The following is a 15,245-nucleotide window of genomic DNA, read 5'->3' as shown; positions in this document are numbered from 1 at the left end:
ATTTTGTCTTAAGTTTGTCTTAAGACACACTTAAGACAGATTTAAGACAAAATCCTAACTTAAGTCTGTCTGAAGTCTGTCATAAATCTGTCTTAAGACAAACTTAAGACAAAATCCTAACTTCTGTGAATACCAAAAGTAGTACGTTTAGGATTTTGTCTTAAATTAGTTCTGTGAATCAGGCCCACAGTTTATAAAGATGAAGGGCTTCATTTATGAAAAGTGTTGCATCGCTGTGTTAAAATAGCTATGTAATACTTTTCACTGCCCCCTCCTTACAACACCATGGATGTGCCGTATTTAATGTGCGGCGCTCCATGTCGCAAGGATTGACAGATGCGTCAGGAATTTTGACATATCTGTCTGTGCAAAACTCACGCATTGCTGGAGTTGTGTCGTAAGCATGGCGCAACTCCAGCAATGCATGGTGGAGGCCTATACCCATTTCACTGCATCACCCTTACGCCTGCTATGAGCATAAGGTTTTGAAGCAGTGGCGTCCTAGAATCGGTGCAGTGAAATCTAATAGATTTCACTGCACCACTTTTACAAGGCTTTCTTACTGGGTAACGCCCACCCTGCATACATTATACCTGACGCAGGTATAGTGTGGCGCAGGGGTTTACAAAGTGACGCATCTGCCTAGATGCATCACTTTGTAAATATGGCGCAACATGGTGCATTATTTACGCTGACAGTGGGTCAACAGAGTGACGGACCAGCGGCATAAAAGTACTGCAAAGGGCTCAGAAATAAGTCCCGAAATCATTATGACAATGAAAAGCTACATAATTTATGACTGTTCCATTCTATACTCTTCTGTGTTGAACCATGCCTATGTGTTTTTGCATTTTCTTCCTACCCCCAACCATCCTGTTTTTCTGCTTCACATTCCACCTTTAGACGCTTGACTCTTGTCTCCCTCCTCTTTCAGACTGGCTGCTCTGAGCTGTCTAGACTGCGGGCTCATTCCTACCATACCTTCTACAGATTAGGCAACAAGATTGCACAATCTCGGATTACAGTTAAACTTTTATTCCAAAAGTCCTGTTTTCTCAGAAACCAGATGACCCACCCAGAACTGCCTTCCTTTGTAACAATGCTTTCAAAATTTTCAGTATAATATTTTATTGGAGTTCTAGCTCATTACTTTACAAGTGTCTTGCAAGTTTGATCACATCGACTGTTTTTTTGTTCTTTTTGAAATTCATCACAGATTGCATTCGATTTCTAAATTTGTTTTTAACCTTCAAGGCACTGCTATTTGAACTGCAGTTCCAAGTTGTTGGGTTGCATAAACTTGTTTTAACGAACAAATGCAAATATTTATCTCTAAGGCCATAGCAGTGAAAAGAATCGCTAATATATCTTTCCTCCTGCCCTTACAGAGTTCAGAATATTAGGTTTCCGTGTTCAGATCCAAAGACTTGTCACCTTTCATACTTGTCATTCGTGGACATTTTAAAATAAAATCTTTAGTGTCTTTAGAATGTCATTTGCAGCAGGGTGCCTCTCCTGCTCTGACTTTCCTACAGACTACTCAAACATTGTTGCACACCAATCACAGCTCCCTTAAGGCTTTTTTTTAAACCAAAGATTCCTAAAAAAGTCAAGTTCACTTTTTTTAAGTTCAAAAAAAGTTTTAGTAGGGAAAAAAGCAAGGTGTCAATACAGAGTATGAGAGCACGTCAAAAGAGAGACATTAACAGTTAAGCATAATAATATGTCTGAGGGATTACAAAATCATAGACCTATAAGGAAGGCAGGCTTTCTCGTAGAAAAAACAAAGGGATTACAAATGTTATGAATATAAAATGAAACAATAATAAGCAAATAAGTAAAATAATGGAGAAAAAAGAAATGAATGACAAGGGTATTCAAGGAGGCTTAGAGACTTCTTGTTGGGCAGGTTGTAAATGAAAGGAACAGTTAACACATGTATCAAGATAAAGCGTAATTGGGAGCCATAAATCTAAACGTTTCACTGCCAAGTTAGAAGGAAAGACAAATGCTGTATCCAATCTATGAATATAGCATACATTGTACCACCATGCTTTAAAGGAAATGTTAGAAAAAAAATTCCAATTGATCGTGACCTGGTGAAATGCGACAGCTAACAACAAATCCATAATTTTAACATTGAGTAAAATGTCCTCCCAGCAAGGAGAGAGACTACCAAGGAATATGTGAGTGAAAGAAAAAGGAATGCAAGTACGAAAAATTACTTTAATCTGGAACCAAACTTGAAACCAGAAATCGTGGACAAGCTTGCATGTAAATAGCATGTGGAAGAGAGTAGCAGATGGAGAAGAACAAGTCCAACAAAGGCTGGAGTGGAGGGAAACCGTTTGTGGAGGTCATACGGTGTGAAAAGGAGTCTATTATAAATAAAAAACAAAGATTGTGTCAAGTTAACTGCTCTAGAAGATTTGCGAATTTTAGTCCAGATCTTAGACCAAAGGGATAAAGGCCAAGATGTGTCAAAGTCACGTTCCCATTGTTCTTCCACTTTCGATTTAGGCCTAATGGGGTCTGTGGAGTCTAAGTATTTGTAAATGACCGATGCTTTGGGTGCAACACGCAAAAAGGAATGTAGGTGGGCAACATTGGTGGAAGATGGTGAGGAGGTAAGGGAGTGTAAGAGAAGTGCATGAGTGGACATGACAGCATCCTTAAGTAAAAGGTATTTGCTAGCATACGTGGAGGGCAAGTCAAAGGATTGACTAAGTGCGGAGAAAGAGGAAAATGTGGAATTAGAGAATAACTGAGAGACCCAGAGCAAACTTTTCTGCCTCCAAGTCTTCCAATAAATGGGCTTATTTTTTATTTTATTTTATTTTTTCCAAAACCTTTATTGCACTTTGCATAGTACACAGCGGAATGCCCACAACCCTGTGGGCCGGCCGCTATCAGAGGATCGTTGTATACAATGTTTTTCAGCAGAAAGGATAATAAAGCCACAGTTACAGTAAATGCGTGACGGAGCGTACTGAAAAAATAAAGGTGCCAGTCGAGCAAGTATTCAATGCAGGAAATGAGGTTTTGATGGAGTTTTTTCGTTTTTTGAAAAATAACAAACTCATAACAACAACAGTTAGGAATGACAGTACGGTCTGACATGAATCAGTGCATTTCAAGTCTCAAGTGTCTCTTGGGAGTATGGGAATCCGACATCCCTACACATTGCACGCATACCTCTACTCACACCACACGCCCCCACCCCCCTTGACTCACCAGTCTAAGCTCTAAGAAGAAGCCTCTTGCAGTAGCCCAGGCCTCCACCCCACTCCTCCATCCCGCCTAGGTTTAGCCCTCCTCGCCCTCCTCGTCGGATTCATCCTGATCATCCTCTTGCAAGGGTTCGCAGATGTCCCCCCTGTATTCATTCCATTTCAGCCATATCTTATTCCATTTCCCGGGGCAGGCTCGTTTGGAGTACACTGCTCTCTCGGTTAACATTACTCGATCCATGTTCAAGCACCACTGGGACTTGGTTGGAAGTTCTGCTGCCCCCCAGCGCTGTGCTATGTCACGTTTCGCTACCATTAGCCCCGCCGTGACCCAAAGTTGCTCGTATCGGGTCAAGTCGGTAGGCTCCCATATATTTAGCAAGCACCTTCCCGGGTCAGGTAATATGGAGTGATCTAATGCTTGTGAAAGTGTGCGGAGTACTTGTTTCCAATATTCCTGGATCTTGGGGCAGTCCCATATGGTATGGAAGAACGTGCCCTCCTCTCCCCACCCTCGCAGACAGTAAGGATGGGGCGCCCTGTGTATTTGATGCAGCATTGTCCTTGTATAATAAACCCTGTGCAAGATCTTAAATTGCACCAGCCGCATGCGTGCCGAGATGCCTACTTCTTTAGGGGACCCAAGTGCTTCGTTCCACTCATGTTCATCCATATCGTTAATCTCACCTTCCCATTTCTCTTTCAGGTGTGATGTGGGCTCAGGGGTGTTATTGAGTAACTTACGATAAGTGAGGGATGTCGCCCGTTCTAACATGTAATCAGTGAGTAGGCGATCTTCCAAGAGTGAGGACTCTGGCAGTGGAATGTCTGCTGGGATGGCTGCAAGCAGTGCGTGTCGGACCTGAATGTATCTGTAGAGTTCCCTGTCGTTGAGCTCATAGAGTTCTTTTAGTCGGGCAAAGGGGATCACCTCATTCCTCTCCCACAGGTCACCCACCGTGGAGATACCTATTGTGTCCCATTGTGCGAACCCCTTGGTGTTCCTCAGGTTGCCCAGTGTGCGAGAGTCCCATAGCGGAGTCATCCTAGTGATTCTCCCTTTCCAGCCCAGAGCTGCCGTAGCTGCGTGCCATATCTGCACAGTTAACTTGGTGGGGCCGACCAGAGTTCGCATCTTGCGGTGATCATACAGTGGACCCAACAGACTATCAGCGCCCAACTGCACCCTGTCCGAATGAAATGCTGGCTCGGGATGTGGTGTGTGGATCCATTAATTAATGGGTTTTAGGTGCGCAGCCCAATAGTACAGTTTTAAATTCGGTAGCGCAATGCCCCCGCTATACCAGTCTCTGTGTAACTTGGATTGTGCCACTCACGCCGGGAGGTTGCCCCATAGTAGGTTGGAGACCAGAGCTGCTACTTTCTGGAAAAACTTGGGCGGCACAGGATAGGGCGAATTCTCAAGGACGTACAAGAAGCGCGGTAACGCCATCATCTTGTAAAGCGCCGCCCTACCGAGGAGTGTTAACGGCAGGCCGGACCAGAACTCCACATCCCGCTTGAGTCTGTCCAAGGGCGGCTTCAGATTCTTATCTATGAATTCAGTCGGGTCCTTAGTGACATGTATGCCTAGATATTTAAAAGATGATCCCGCCAGTCGTAGCGGGCAATTATTGTCGAGATCCGGAGCCGGGCCTCGCAAGACATATAACTCTGACTTGGACCAGTTTAGCGTGTAACCGGAGATCCTGCCGTACGTGTCGCAAATGCGTAACAAGGCCGGTATACTCTCCTCGGGGTCTGTTAGATACAGCAGCATGTCGTCTGCGTATAGGGACAGACGGTCTTCCCAACCCCCGGTCCCTGGTATACCCTTGAGGAGGGGAGAGGCTCGTATGAGAGTCGCAAGGGGCTCCAGGGAGATGGCAAACAGCAGGGGTGACAGAGGGCATCCCTGTCGCGTGCCCCGTCCCAGCGGGAAAGTGCGGGAAATGTGGCCGTTCGCCACTACGTGAGCCACTGGGGCTGTGTACAGCAGTTTGACCCACGCTAGAAAGCGAGGCCCGAACCCCATACGCGTCAGCGTTTCGAAAAGGTACTCCCACTCCACCAGGTCAAATGCCATTTTGGCATCAAGTGCTAGGATTACTGCCGGCGTGTTGCTGGTGCCAGCACTGGCCATGACACCATGCAGTCGCCGCAAATTCAGCGCTGTGTTCCTGTGCGGCATAAACCCGGACTGATCCGGGTGTATAATCGAGGACAGATGGGGCAGGATCCTTTGTGCCAGAAGCTTGGCCAAGATTTTCACTTCCGCGTTCAATAAGGAAATGGGTCGATAGGAGGAACAATCCTCTGGTGGTTTACCCGGCTTGGGGATCGTTACGATAGTAGCCACACGCTGGTCCAGTGGAAGGGAACCCCTCTCCAAACAGTCCTTGAACATCCCCAACAAATGCGTGCTGAGGGTGTCCGGCATCGCTTGATACCATTCTATGGGTATTCCATTCTGTCCCAATGCCTTGCCCGGGTTTAAAGCCTTAATGGCCAGCTGAATTTCATCGGCTGTGATGTCCGCCTTCAGCTCGCTCGACGCCTCCGGTGAGAGGGTCTGAACTTACGAGCCGGGGTGTACACTTGTTCAAAATGGGTCGCAAGCAGTTCTGTTATACGCCTCGGATCAGTGTGTGTCACTCCCTGTTCATCTTTTAGACGCTGGATCCCCCTGGAGCTGCCCTCACGTTTATCGAGCCACGCCAGCATTTTCCCTGCTTTGTCCCCCACTTCATAAATCCTGTTCTGAGTGTCGGTTATGTGACCCTTGACTACCAAACGTAGGTGATCATTGTACAGCTGTTGTTGGAGAGTGAGTGCGTGCAGGGCAGAGGGAGAAGGGTGAGACTCATGTGCCGCGGTCCGTTCCTTCAAAGTAACCTCTAGGTCGGCTAGTTCCTGTGACTGTTGTCTCTTATGTCCGGTTATGGTGTTAATGGCTTGGCCCCGCAGAACCGTTTTATAGGCCTCCCAAAGCGTTGCCGGGGAACGCACTGAATGTGTATTTTCAAGAAAGTAGTGTTTCGTGGCGTGTTTGAGTGCTTTGCGAACCTGTGGAACTTTAAAATATGATGCGTGCATGGGGTAAATGCGCTTACGTGCTCTCGTCTGTAGGGAAAGCGTCAGTGTGAGCGGTGGATGGTCTGAAATACCTCGAGGGTGAATCACCAGGGTATCTACATGACAAAGGGCATCCCCCAGCGACAGGAAATAATCGATGCGAGACAGGCTGCCATGCACCGTGGAGTGAAATGTGTATTGTTTCATGCCCGGGTGTAAGTGCCTCCAGATGTCCGTCAGACCCATGGCCGTGGTAAATCGTCGAAAGTATGTTTCCCCCCCTGTCTGGTTTGGGGAGGGGTGTTTATCTAGTTGTGGGTCTTCGACCGCGTTGAAGTCCCCCCCTAGAATGGTCTCACCCTCGGGGAGAGTTAAAAGGAAGTCCCCTAATCTCGGGAGGTGGACCGAATGCAGAGCCGGTGGAATATACACTGATACCAAATTGAAGAGTTTCCCCTCCCATTGTCCCTGCACGGCCGCGAAGCAGCCCTGGTCGTCAGTTTTAATTGATAGGGGCATGAAACGTGAGTTCTTCTGTACTAAAATGCCGGACCCCCTGGAGCCGGATGTGAAAGCAGAGTGGGCCCACATTTTGTAACCTCGCCTATCCAAGGCCTTCGTAGCTCCTCCCACCAGGTGTGTCTCTTGCAACAGGGCCACAGTAGGCCGCAGACGCTTAATAGCAGTCAATACCAATCCCCGCTTAACCTTGTCCCCCAAGCCTCTCACATTCCAGGACATCAAGGTCATAGCTGGGCATTGTGTGTCAGAGGGATTCACCCCCCCTGTCGGTACGGAATTGTTAGCCATCGGGAGGTAATAGGTACATGATGTATTGCCCCAGAGATGTAACCGGTCTATCGGCTGCGTCGTCGCGCAGCAAGGCGTTCAGAAGCATCATGGGGGCATAGTGTCACTGTTCGTTCCCAGCAATGTGTCCTGATTCCCATAAGTACTGAAACATTGTCCTCGACCCTTTGTGCACATTCCCAACATAAACAGTTCAAAACAAACCCCCCTCCCTGCCCCCCTGCTTAACGGACCTCCAACTGCCCGCCACCCCAACTGAGCAGAGTGCTTTACCCCTCCCAAAACCAGAGTACTTGCGTGTAGGGGGGAGAGCGTCTCCCCGGGTTGGCGGCTCCCCTGTAGGCTCTCGGGGTTGCCATGCCAGAGTCAACGTGCAGCTATGAAACACCAAGTTAGGTTGACAATCGGCGATCTCGTTCAGTCCAGAGTCCGTAGCCGGAGTCATTCATCTCCGCCTCCCCCTTCAAATCCATGGGAAGGCGAGCGTCCCGCACCCTCCACACGACCAGACGCCTGCGAGCCATTTCTGCTGCCTCCTCTGCGGTCTTGATCCGGTCTATTAGTCCTGCGCTGTCGTCCAACGGTGTGCCAGCCCTCCAGCCAGTCTCGGGCCGTGTCAGAAGAGTCGAAAAACCATACTTTTTTGTCCGCCACCACTCGTAGTTTGGCCGGAAATACCATTGAGTATGGCAGTTCTTTCTCTCTCAAGGTTTTCTTTACTTCCAGGAATGTTCTCCTCTTCCTAGAAACCTCCGCTGTATAGTCCGGGAAGAAGGCAATTTTTGAGTTCTGAATCTGAATGGCCAGTGCCACTCTTGCGGCCTGTAAAATGGCGTCCCGATCTCGGAAATTGAACAATCTCGCCAGTATTGGTCGTGGCGCGCCTCCCGTCCTGGGTTTCCCCCCCGGGACACGGTGGGCCCTTTCGACCGAGAAAAAATTGGACAGGCCTTTTGGCTGGAGTCGAGTTTTTACCAAATCCTCCACATATAAGTCCAGGGCCCCAGTGTCCTCCGATTCCGGTACCCCTAGAATGCGGACATTATTGCGTCGTGAGCGACCTTCCTGGTCGTCCAGTTTGTCCCTGAGTAGTTTATTGTCAGTTTGCAGGCGTTCCATCGCTATCTGCAGTTCGGACACATCTTCGACCAGCGATTTGGTGACCACTTCGACCTGTTTGACCCGCTCGTTCATTTTTTGAAGATCCGCCCTGATTAAGGTGACTTCAGTCGCTGTGGCCCCCACAGTTTCTTGTACTTGCGCCAGCGCCGCCAGGACATCGTCCAGCGTGGCCTTTCTCACCACCTCGGCATCCGCCATTTTCCCAACGGTTTTGCGCTGGTCCTGGGGGGGTGAGCGTCTCTCATATGCAAATTTGTCCAACTTGGCCTGGGTTGTTGTGTTCTTGGGGCCCCTGTGCGACATAGCGCAGTTGCTGTTGAGGCGGCTCAGCGGCCTTCCCGGTCGTCTTCGCCGGGTAATGGCGTCGTTGTGCCAAACGTGCGCGACGTCTTCCGCGCCTTCGGCAGAATTTTGCACGCCCGGAGAGGGTCAACAGGCGACTGTAAAGTGTGCTCTTGAGCTTGGGTCGCTGTGGGGAGTGTTCGCGGGTCTCCGGAGTGATGCAGTTGGAGAGCCGACAGTTCCTGTCCCCCGGCCCCGGCCTCAGGCCGCTTCCGGTCGGGTCCGACCAAACTGCGGCTCCGCGGTCGAGTGCAGGCCCGGCTCCTCCTCCGTCTCCGGCCAGCGGGAATGTGCTTGTTCGGTCTATCGCCGCCCCGAAAAGTTCTGGAGACGCTCGCTGCACGGACTCCGGGTCCGGTCCACCCTTTGTAGCCGGAGTAGATCAGGATAATTGTACGGATTGTTGCGGAAAGCCGCCTTTACCCGGGAGCCTCCCTAAGCTGCGGCCGCCATCGTTGGCTGCTAGCCACGCCCCCAAATGGGCTTATTTTTAACCGTTAAGTACACGTTATGCCAAATGGTAGAGCTGAGAAAATCAGCAATTGTAGTAGGCGGAGGGGGCGGAGTGGAGAGAAGTAAAGTAGTGGTAAACTTATGTAAGGGAGTAGAGAGCGAAGGCGGTTTGCGGGAGAAAAATAAGTATTCAGTGAAAGAAAATGGAGATAATGTGAGTCGTTCAACTGTGACCCACAAAGGGTAGGGCTCTGCAGGATCCTGTAACCAAAAGGAAGAGAAAGGCCTTCTGATAAGCCGGGAAGTCAGAAAAGTTGACTCCACCCTCCTCCTTTGGTTTTATTAGCCTAGCAATAGACATCCGATGTTTCTTGCCATTCCAAAGAAAGAAAGATAAAATGGAATTAATCTTCTTAAAAAACTTGGAGGGGATGGCTACTGGAATGTTGGATATCGTGTAGAGAATTATGGGAGATAACATCATTTTGATCGTGTCGAGACGACCCCACCATGACAAATAAAGGGGGTGCCATCTGCACGTTAAATCCGATAATTTCTGAATGCATTTGTTCAGACACAGAGAGACCGTGTCCGAGATGGAAGGGGCAACATGTAGGCCTAAGTATTTATTATGAGAGGGACTCCAAGTAAAGTTCGAAGGCCTTAAATTAGGTTTGAATGTGTACTTTGTTAAAGGAAGAATCTCACATTTGTCGTTGTTTAGTTTATATCCCGAAATGTGAGAGTATTCACGAATCACATCAAGAAAGGCAGGTATAGAGTCAGTAGGATTAGATATAAAAAGCAGAATGTCATCGGCGTATGCAGCCAATTTGACGTGAGAGTGTGGTGTCTGAAAGCCATGAATGTTAGGGTGTTGACGGAGTTTGGAAAGGAAAGGCTCCAAAGCTAAGTTAAAAAGAAAAGGGGACAGGTGGCATTCCTGACGAACTCCCCTGCCCAAGTCAAAGAACGAAGAGACTAGGCCATTGGCACATACAGCTGCACGTGGGCTAGAATAGAGAAGGGAAACTAAAGAAATGAATTTGCAACCAAATCCAAACCATTTGAGTGCTGAGAAGAGATAGGTCCATTCGACCCTATCCAATGCCTTCTCGGATTCCAAAGCGATCGCAGCCAGAGAATGCTGTATATGTGAGGAGTTCGACAATACCTTAAATAAAAGCCTAGTATTGTCAGTGATATAGCAACCTTTAACAAAACCTGACTGTTCGGCTCCTAATAAGTCAGGTAGTAAGAGATCTAATCTGGCTGCGAGCGATTTGGGGAAAATTTTGTAATCAATATTAACTAAGGAAATCGGTCTGTAATTTTTGCAGTGTTGGGTATCCTTCCCTTCCTTGGGAATAAGGCAAATGTGAGCGTCAGAAAAAGAACCTGAGGAATTACCTAAAATAGAAAAAGTGTGAAGTAAGGAATGTAATTTTGGTATGAGTATTTTCGAGAAGTGGAGGTTAAACCATCTGGTCCGGGGCCTTATCCTTTTTAAGATGTTGGAGTGCAGAGAGTAATTCTTGCTGGGAGAGGTCTGATTCTAGAGAAGTAAGGTCAAGAGGAAAGTGATCCGGTTTCTGTATATTAGAGAAGAACTGTGATAGAGATTGGGGAGAGGGTTGAGTTTCAGAGGAGTAGAGGGTGTTATAGAAGAGCGAAAATTCAGTCAAAATATCCTCGTCTTTGCGTTTAAGAACTAAATTACAATCATAAATAGATTCAATGTTCAGCTTATTGTGTTTAACCTTCAAATAATTGGCCAAAATCTTCCCAGCCTTATTACAACCCCCATAAAACTTCGCACTCGATTTCAACAAATATAGGGAATCATCTTTCTGTAGATATTTTGTTAAATTTCATTTTAGCCTGAACAAGAGCTGTCAAACTATCATGGGAAGTGTAGTAGGAGTGTTCCAAACTCTTAATTTTCTGGAGGAGAGCTCCAGTAAGGGTACGAGCAGCTTTCCTCTTCTTAGTAACATAGCCAATGATAAATTGTTAAAGCGCCATCTCCTAGGACCAGTAATTTTAGGGATAATGTCGATATTCATTGAGATAGGGGCATGCTCTGAGAGTAAAATGGGGCCAATTTCAGCATGTGTAAGGGTTTGGGCAATATTGTGAGAGACAAAGAGAAAATCAATCCGCGACTTAGAGTGGTGTGAAGGGGAGTAAACGGTAAATTCTTTCGTCGTCGGATTACAAAGGCGCCAGGCATCAGTTAGTTTGTGCTGCGAGAATACTTGAGTAAAAAGTTTGTGGGGTTTATTGGGGATAAAGGTAACCTTAGAGTTCCTATCAAGGAAGGGATCAGGAGGTTGGTGGCAATCCCCACCTAGAATAAAATTGTCATCCACAAAGCTAGTGACATGCGTAGAAAAATTATGCCAACAAGTAGGGTCACCACCAGTGGGGGCGTAGACGTTAAGGAGAGAGATTGGAACACCCCTTAAGGATAGCTTAACATAAACCCATCAGTATCAGAATCTTGTGCTGTTAAAGAGTAAGAAAGAGATTTTCGACATAAAATGATAACCCCATTACGCTTGCCATCACCAGGAGAATAGAATACCTCACTTACCCAACCCCGTTTAAGTTTGGCAGATTCTACCTCTGAAAGGTGGGTTTCTTGTAAAAATGCAAAATCAACATTCAACTTGGCAAGATGAGATAAAATCCTTTGTCTTTGATAGGAGAATTAATACCCTTAACATTCCATGTAACAATTTTCAACGACATGTAATAAGAAACAGAGTACAACAAATAATTTGAAAAAATGCAGAAAGAAAGCCTAAAAAGAATTTAGAAAAAGCAAATGAAATATCTATTAGAGAGGGAAATTAGAATGAAGAAAAAAGAGCAGCAAATAATTATATAAAGAGGGACAGAAGATATGGCAAACAAGTAAAGTAGAAAAATGAAAAGAAAGCAAATAATGAGAAGAGCTCAATGAAAAAAGGAAAACATAATTAGAAGAAAGCGAGAAGAAGAACACAAATACATAAAAAGAGAGTGTAGTCCTGGAAAAAGTAGATAGAATTGGAAAAATAGACACGGGTGAATCCAAGAGTAATAAAAGTTTACCAGGAATAGAGAGTGACAATAGCAGTGAAAAAATACCATAAAAGAAGGAAGCTAGAGAGAGGGAGGAAGAGAAAGATAAACCTGAGGAGACACCTGTGCAAGAGAACATGCAGAGAAAAAGGAGGAAGGGGAGGACGGCATACCAGGTAAATGACATGTGAAAGGAATGAAGGTAAAACGTACCTACAAACGGGGAGGATAAGGGATCACAACCAGGAACAAACCAGAATCGAGGGGAGGGGAGGTGGAACCACATAGAGCAGGCAAGACATCCGGGGTCAGCGGGACGCACAACCGGGAGGAACCACAGAACGATGATCTGACCTATGGAGAGCATGAAGAAAATGATAAGCGAGGGAAGAACAGGGTATAAGAAGAGACATTAACATTGTAAAAATATCAAAAAATGCAAATGGTAAACAAGAACAAGGGACCTAAAACACTGCAAAAATGTTGCAACATTGATCAATAGGTATGAAAACAACAAAAAGAAGCGATTCAAGGAAGAGTCATGAAAGAGATCAGGAGAGTTGGGGAGCAAGCAAGGGAGACAAAGTGAAAGAGAACGACAAGAAAAAGACACGGGTCTCAGGGAGGAAAAGAAGAAGAGCATCAGAGAGGTCCATATCAGCTGCTCTGCATGAGTTCAGGAAACTTTGGAGACGAACAGGATCCTCGTATGTCTTAGTCTTGTTGTTGTACGTGACTTCGAAAAGGCAGGGATGGAATAGTCCGTATCTAGCTCCTATGGCCCTTAAATCAGCAAGCATATCCAGAAAAGCCTTTTGACGGTTCGCCCTAGCCTTGGCATAGTCCTGCGCAAAGAACAAAGACCAGGTAAGTCGAGGAGATGCTCTGGCTGCTGACAGGACTTTTAGACCAGTATATTCAAGAAAATACATGATAACTCCTCGTGGGCGTGACGCAGTAGTAGTTGTGGAAGGAGATCGGCCCAATCTGTGAGCTCGCTGGATATTGAGGTCAGTACCCTCTGGTAGATGCAGGAGCTTAGGGAGAAAAGATTTAAAGAAAGTAATGGGATCACTCCCCTCACAACCCTCCACCAGGCCGTAGATGCGCAAATTGTTGCGTCTGTTGCAGTTTTCAAGCTCCTCCACCTGCTTCTGAAGTGAAGAAACTTGCAGATGTAAGTGAGACACCTTAGAGGACGTTTCTTTGAAGGAGGAGAGGCTTTGTTCCACAGATGAGACTCTTGCATCCATTTGCGTCTAGTTGTCTGTCAAGACTTGTAATTAGGTGTTGGTTTCCTCCATGAAGGGGCGGAGGGCCCTTATTTCGTCCAAGAGTAACTCCAAAGAGACTGGTGACGACGACTTAGGTGGAGAGGGACGATCTTTTTTTAGTCTTTTAGAAGTTGCTTTCCCAGAAATTGGTACGGAAGACTCCATCGCGGACTGCGCAGTCGAAATTGAGGGCAGCTGAAGTGTTTCAAACTGAGCAAAAGAGGGAATAACTTAGAGTTCTTAATTAAGGCTTGCTTTGAAGGGAAAGGGGTAGAACGTGGCGCAGGCTTGCTCATAGAGAAGAGGAATCAGAGAAAACACCACACAGTGCGAGAAAAATCAGCAGCAAAAATATGCCAGATGATGCAGTTCATTTCATGTCACAGGAAAGATAGTGCGCAGCAGAAGGTCTGGTTCATGAAAGGGCATCCATGATTTAACCATTAGTAGTAGTGCCATGCAAGTAAAATGCCAAAAACGCTGCATTGAGGCCAAGAAACAACAAAGAAAGTAGTCGTAGGTAGAGAATGACACAAAATGGCTGCCACCACTGAAGTGATATGAAGTGTCACAGAATTACCGGTAAAAGCAGCCAAAAGAAAGTCAAAACAGCCATAATGTAAAAGTGCAGGGCTTAAGGAGCGCCTGTGGAGGAAGTGGGTATGTCAAATCGCCATAGAGAGCAGCAAGAGTCAATAGAGGCAATTCGGGCGATTTGCGAGGCAGCGGTGAAAAAAAAATAAAAAAAAATGGCGGCCGCAATTCCACGAAATCGCGGCCGAACTTACTACATCAAAAATGAAGATAAGAGCGTTGTAATAAGGGTCAAAAAGGGTCTACCAGCATGCCTGACCCTTCAGTGTGCAGGACCCATCATTGGTGGCAAGAAAGGAGCCTCCGAAGCGCGACGCGTTCTCCCGGTCGGCGGAGCGCTCACCTCAGCGCCGCCATGCTCCTCGGGCGCCAAGCCACGCCCCCGTCAAGTTCACTTTTAACCTGTCTGATGCCATGAATAACAAGATCTTTTGTGCTGAGCTTGCCAACACTGATTCATCTAAAACCCGCAGCGCTATTGTAGGGAGGAATGCCCACCCAGCTCACCATCACACTCATCAACTTAAATGCCAGATTGCACAGTGTGAAGAATAAGCAGACAGCCAATAACAACTGCTGAAATTAAGAAATTAAAATCATTGCACAACTGTGCGCTAAGACAAGCACATAGGCACCCAGGGGAAGATCACTTATTTAATACATACAAGCAAGCTCAAAAAGTATTTCGACAAGCAATATTCTCAGAGAATAATAAGCGCTCTGAGCGGTTCTGGCTAAAACTGAAACATGCAAGTAAAAACCATAACCCAAAATCTTTTTGGTAGCTTGTTAATTCGAAAACACACAATCAAGGAGGACAAAGTAGTGCAAACATCTCTGAAGTTGAATCGGTATCCTTTCTAATGACCCACTTTGAAAAACCAGAAAAGGAAGAAGGTCCATCGGCCAAACTCCAACTTTGGCCCCTCAACTCAACTTATGCCAATCGTTAGGTACAATACATGTTGGGACACCTGAGCAACCCGGAGATTTAAACATAACGATGCCGTCGGTAACCAACACCAAATCGCTGCTCTAGCACGAAGAACTGCCTCATTGGGTACCCACAAAACTAGAAACTCTAACGAAAACAACAGCATGAATTATAACCGAGAGCCGCTCAGACAGAGCACCCGGGCCAAACGGTCTACCCCAGGCTCTGTGCAAACAGGACACCGATTTTTGGGCACCCTTATTTACTTACTGCTGGACCAATCAGGTCTTGCCGGAATCTTGGCGTGGTTCAATTATACATCCCGGTACACAGACATAATAT

At 46.5% G+C, this 15,245-nt stretch overlaps 1 protein-coding gene across 4 annotated transcripts in view; it reads left to right on the top strand.

Moving 5' to 3' along the window:
• LOC147673871 (receptor-interacting serine/threonine-protein kinase 2-like) overlaps positions 1-15,245 on the top strand; it is a 416,465-nt gene that overhangs the window by 300,807 nt on the left and 100,413 nt on the right. The gene's annotated exons all lie outside the window — the stretch shown is intronic.

The sequence above is a fragment of the Lissotriton vulgaris genome, chromosome 12 (assembly GCF_964263255.1).
Source record: "Lissotriton vulgaris chromosome 12, aLisVul1.2, whole genome shotgun sequence".
Classification (NCBI taxonomy): Eukaryota; Metazoa; Chordata; class Amphibia; order Caudata; family Salamandridae; genus Lissotriton; species Lissotriton vulgaris.
This window is presented reverse-complemented; position numbering and strand designations above follow the sequence as displayed.